Here is a 6,000-nt window from a genome sequence, read left to right as displayed (position 1 = left end):
ACGCCAACAACCTCAAATTTTGCTATGTCAAGGTTGTGGTACATATCATATCTCATGAGTCCATGTTAGTGTCTATGCTCCTTAGATTGAAATTTCCTTACGACAAAGTCATAGTGAAAGTAACAAACCCTTGCAATGCATTCAACAGAAGGAGTTCCAAGCAAATCAGTTATAAGATCCATTGATGCCTCACATTCTTTCCGGGAAACAAAGGCTCCCCAGTTAGCATCTCCGCAAATACATCCTATGCTCCAGATATCTATGGCAGGGGTGTACTGCATAAGAAAAAAGTGTTCAGAACATCAGGAAAAATTAAAAGAAGATAAAACAAAAAAATCCATTTGTTTATTCTTATTGAGCCAAAACTGAAACACATGTTAGAACACATTTAAGGAGCATCAAAATAATTGGCAAAGCTGAATTCGTCCAGCAATGCGAGATTTCTTTTCTTTCGCCTGGACCTCATGAACCAAAGAGCACCTCAAAAGAAGCAAAATAGCAGGTCCCATTCTGACTTAAAGAAGGCATTTCAAATATAATTGTTAACATCTCACAATATGTGCGTGTGCGTATTTCTTAACTCAGCATGGCAAAGCACATGCCCTCAATCCTTAACAGAGGCTAGGGTTATTTTTTCCAAAAATAGAACATATGTACAATAACAAGAACAAAATTTTATCCCACTAGGTGGGGTCGGCTGCTTAGATCACACGATGTTATTGAGCTCTATCCAGGCCAAATCTTTGGATATGTTGTTAATTGAAAAATCTCGCTCAATAACTTCATTAAGGGTTCTCTTTGGCATTCCTCTATCCTGTTTTAGAGGACTCCATACTGTTTGATCAACCTTTTTCATTGGCTCATCCAAAGGCCTTCTTTGCATATGACCAAACCACCTCAAATGGTTTTTTATCATTTTCTCATCTATAGCAGCCACTCCAACTTTTCCACGTACATGTTCAGAACAAAGACTATTTTTTCTCATATGACTATACATCCATCAGTATTCTCATTTTGCCTGCCTCCATTATGTTCACGCTCCCTTTAAAGCCCAATACTCACTACCATATAGCATTATTGGTCCTCTAGCAATGCGATAAAACTTTTCGTTAACCTTTTTAGGAACTTTAGGATGCTGTAGTTACTGTGACTTGGTAGTTACTCTAGTACTAATCTTAATGTGTACAAAAAACCTTTCCTGGACTCTACAATGCTGGCACTCATGGTTAGTAAATAACCTTCAGAACATAAATGGTTAATGGAATAATATATTTGAAAGAAGTTAAAATCAAAATGTCTTTGCAAGATATTAAGATAATTACAGAATGTGTCAGAAATTAGTTTCAGTCACCTTGGAGAAAAAAGAGCCACATAGTTCTGGAGCACGATACCATCGAGTCGCAACATAATCCTTAGTAGTTGTAAAAAGATAGGTGTCAGGACGCAATATATGCCCAGCAGAATAGCTCTAAATTTAAACCACGGAATAGATCAATGATAGGTATGTGAAGCAACAATTTTAAACCAAAATCTCTTCTGGAAGTGATGAGATTGATTATGCTGCAAGTGCTATAATAAAACAGCCACATAGCATTATGGTAAAACTTGTGTAGAAGATGCTGCTAACAGAAGGGTTATAGCTCTCAGTTTACTTGGAATTTTTCTGTTATTAGAAAAGAAAAACCATTGAATGATAAGAGCACATACTGTCCAAAAAATAGCAGATGGGGCCTCATCAAATGATGCACGGGCAAGCCCAAAATCACAAATCTTTAGTTTGCAGTCTGCATTAGCCAGAATGTTTTTTGGTTTCAAGTCTCGATGGAAGACATTCGCTGCATAATCAATGGAGATTAGATATCAGAACAAATATAGTCTAGAATTTCATGAGTAAACAGGCCTAAAGCATACTTGGTCTAACTTATAGGCTTAGACGAAGGTTTAGAGCTTGGTTCAACAAGATTAAATACCCACGGAGAGTTTCAAATCTGGGGGAATAATGATATGTAATTAGGGATTTAGATAAGATTTCGTTAATTACTAGGATTTATTTTATCTAAAATAGATTTAAATGGGTTTTGGACGTTATCTTTTTATTAGAATGATTTAGGTAGGATTTAATTAAGTAGTAGGATTTCATAGATCAGGATGTCCATAGAATATTTACTAAAGATTAGGATATCTATTAAGATTTTTATCTATAAGGATGGAACTTATTATTTTTTCCCTCTATCTCTCTGTCTTTTCTCTCTCTTCACCCCTCTTTCTCTCTCTTTTCCATCTAAATTTTATAACAGATTGGTAGTTTAAACCAATAAACATGGATGAAGCCTAAGATTTACTGATAGACTCAGACCAATATCTGGCCTTTATTTAAGGGCCCTAATAAAGTTGGATTTAGCCCAGTCCATACCTAAGATGTATAATGGTCTTCAGTCCAAGCATGGCCCAGTCTGGCCCATTGACAGTTATAAAGAATGGCAAAGCTAAGCAACATTCAGTCAAGGACATTATGGCAAGATATCAAACCTGAATGTATGTATTTTAGAGCTCGAAGAAGCTGATACAAGAAGAATTGGTAATGTCCAGGAGTGAGATCATGGTTGGCTTCAATAACTTCATGAAGATCAGATTCCATTAACTCAAATACCACATAAATGTCTTCAAATTCTCTTTGACATGGAGGAAGCATTATGTGCTTTATTTCTACTATATCTGGATGTTTGAGCAGCCGAAGGAGCTCTATTTCCCGAAGAATGCGAGTGGCACTAGAGACATGTTCAAACACATTGTTCATCTTCTTGATAGCAACCCTGTCTCCACTGTATGTATCAATTGCAGATGCAACAACACCATAGCTGCCCTTTCCGACAACTTCTTGAATTTCATACCGACTTGCCTCTCCATACTCAGTGAAGAAATCTTTGTCCAGCATTCTCTATGTTCAACCAAACCAACATTAGATAAGCTTAAGAAAGATAACACAATAAGCAAAATAATACCAAAAGGACAATTGATGCCAAATAACCTCTTACATTCAGCTGCAAATATGCAGATCTCATTGCTGTTATTAATATAGTTCTCATTAATTAAAAAATTATGCATAAATACTATTGCCTCTGATCCTTATTATAACATGTTTCCAGCATTTTCACGCATCTTAAGAAAAAGTCATTACATTCTTAAATTTGTCAAAAATAAATCCAAAAATTCCAGTTTTTCCCCTATTAAAAGGTTGTTACTTCCCCTCTTTTCCATTATCTCCAAGAGGACTCATTAATGGATCAGGGATATAAATGTCCAAAGAATAGATATTACATCATCCCTGATATTGTGGACGAAAAATGGGTTCTAGAAAACCCCTTATAAGGACCAGAGGGACTATTTCATTACAATGAAAATTCCTTATAGATAACTCTCCTCCCAATTTGGTCCTTGAGAGAAAAAACTTCTCAATTTAGTCTTTGAAAGATAAAGACGGCCTAATAATTGTGAATTAAGTAAACTCAAAATACTAGCGCCAATTAGCTTATTGTAAAACATAAAATTCGAAAACCGGACATTTGAATTTTGAAGCATGTAGCATTCATTGTGTTTTGATTATTCAGAGGCTGATTTGAATTCTGAGAAGTAAGTATTGTGATGCCACAAGAATTCAGCGAAAACACAACCAAGACTATTAGCCAAATAACAATATAAAAAAATAAGAATTTCATGAGACTATTTTGTATACAAAGAAGAAATCTGAACCTAGACTTTGCTCTGCAGCCAGTCAACCTCAGATGATAGTTCGTTCCCGACTCACTGACATGCTCAGGTAATCTATAAGAATAAGAATTGATCAAGATAAAAGAATGTTTGATATCTATACATAATATGCCCTTCAAAATTGGAAACTTCGATTTACTCTGCAACCAGTCAAACTCAGCACTCAGAAAGCTGTTCGTTCCAGATTCGCGGAAATGTCCAGTAATTCACTGAAGAAAAGGAACCAATCAAAATAAAATCTCACAAAGTTATTTTTTTTCTTTGGAGAAAACGCTCCTTAAATTTTGAACTTGACAGCCAAACTTCCATGATCATCCATCACGCTTAAAATTCCTCAAAAGCAGGGAAGAAATAAAACTTGATAATATTACAAAATCAGACATAAAGAGAGAAATAAAAATATAAAAACAAATGGAACAGCATGTAGTCCAAATACGGCAATATATTAGCTCAAGAAAAGGATAGATAATTGCGGCAAGAAGCCTCGATATGCAGGCCTTAACGGAATCTTCTATTCAAGCACATAGAAAGAGTCAGAGAAGTTAGCACAACTGGACCTGCAACATAAAAAGAAGCGCGGTTATTAATAAGGATACAGAGCACCACGTGATCGAGACACATGAAAAATTATACGGTGTTTTTTAAGAACGATTGAGGTATGTTCAAATTGAGCAGATATGAAATGAAAGTGGACATGAATTAAACCTGTATCAATTTTTTCTCTGTTCTCTTCAATCAACTCCGTTTTTGAAGACTTCCAGCTGACCTCTTCACGCATGGCGATCAGCAATCATGAACTGCACGTCGTAGCTCGTCGGAGACGATGCTGAAGAGTCGTTAAAATAGTGACGTGGCATAGGAGGCGGGGCTAGATTTTGCTCCCGCCGGCGGTAACGGGAGGTCAATCTAGACTGGGTTCGTAATCCGCGGGATCGGACTCAGGAGAAATGGGTGCAGTTGGTCTTCATTTCTAATATGATCTAACGGCTGAGCTTCATTTATTATTTTAAAAGCGATACACTACTATATTTATATATGCATATACATACATACATACACACATATATATATATTGTTAAGTTTCCCCAATATCTCAAACAACGTTTCCAAGAAGGGAGGAGTGATCTTCCACCGCTTCCATTTCTCTCTCTCTCTCTCTCTCTTTTCCTTCCTCATCTTAATTCATTTTACATCTTCTCTCAAACTTATTTTTCAAAAATTATTGTTCCCGTGCATTGTACGGCTGTATTTAAGAAGGATTGGGTTATTATATTGTATTAAGATTATATAGTAGGATATAACTAAGAGATTTTTCGCTTGTAATATTGTCCTAGGATGTAAATCAAAGAGATTTATATAAGAGCAAATAGAAAAAGTCAACGCCATGTTAGATACTCCTCTGGTCCTTATTATAAGACCCAATTTGACTTTTTATTTGGTCCTAATTATAAGACCCAATTCATTTTCTCTCTTATATTTATGCATTTTTTTCCAAGATAATCCTTCTAATAATGATAGTTTTAGCCAATATACTTAATTAGCAAGGATATTTTAGGAATAACAACACTTATTTATTATAAATAACCAACTTAACTTACTTCTTTAATCTCCTCAAATAAGTCAATTGGGTCTTATAATTAGGACTGGAGGAGTATTACCTCTAATCCTAATTATAAGACCTGATTTGTAATTTATAAACAAGATTTTATAATTAAGATATAAAAATTAGTAATATACCATATCATTAATACTATTATAAAATATTATATTCAAGTCCAAAATAAATATAAATAATTAAACGTAGCCCGGGTCTTTGGACAGGCTAGCAAGCAACAAACTGTTTGTCTTGATGCCAAACAAACGTAAAAAATACAAATTAATTTTATTTATGAAAAACAATCAACTTCACCTAAAATATATTTCCATAAAAAAAATATTATACTCCTCCGGTCTTTAATATAGGACCCAATTATTGAATTGGTTTGGTCCTAAATATAAGACCCATTTATCATATTTATCAATTTTCTCTAAATTACTCTTATAGATACTCCCTCAACCATAATCAAGTAGAAGAGGAAGAAAGGTATTAAGAAAGACGATTATGGTATTTTAGGAAAAACATGTCATATTCTTATAATTAACTAACTTACTTAACTTCTTTAATCTAATCAAATTAGTTAAATGGATATTATATTAAAGACCGGAGGAGTAATTAATAACAAAGTCATTTAA

General features: G+C 34.5%; 1 pseudogene; it reads right to left on the bottom strand.

The window, feature by feature from the left end:
• Positions 1–128: 128 nt before the first annotated feature.
• On the bottom strand, positions 129–4,739 carry LOC114753641 (mitogen-activated protein kinase 9-like; annotated as a pseudogene).
• Between the last annotated feature and the right edge of the window lie 1,261 nt (positions 4,740–6,000).

The sequence above is a fragment of the Neltuma alba genome, unplaced genomic scaffold (genome assembly GCF_004799145.2).
Source record: "Neltuma alba isolate B1F8T4 unplaced genomic scaffold, ASM479914v2 tig00008042_pilon, whole genome shotgun sequence".
Lineage (NCBI taxonomy): Eukaryota > Viridiplantae > Streptophyta > Magnoliopsida > Fabales > Fabaceae > Neltuma > Neltuma alba.
This window is presented reverse-complemented; position numbering and strand designations above follow the sequence as displayed.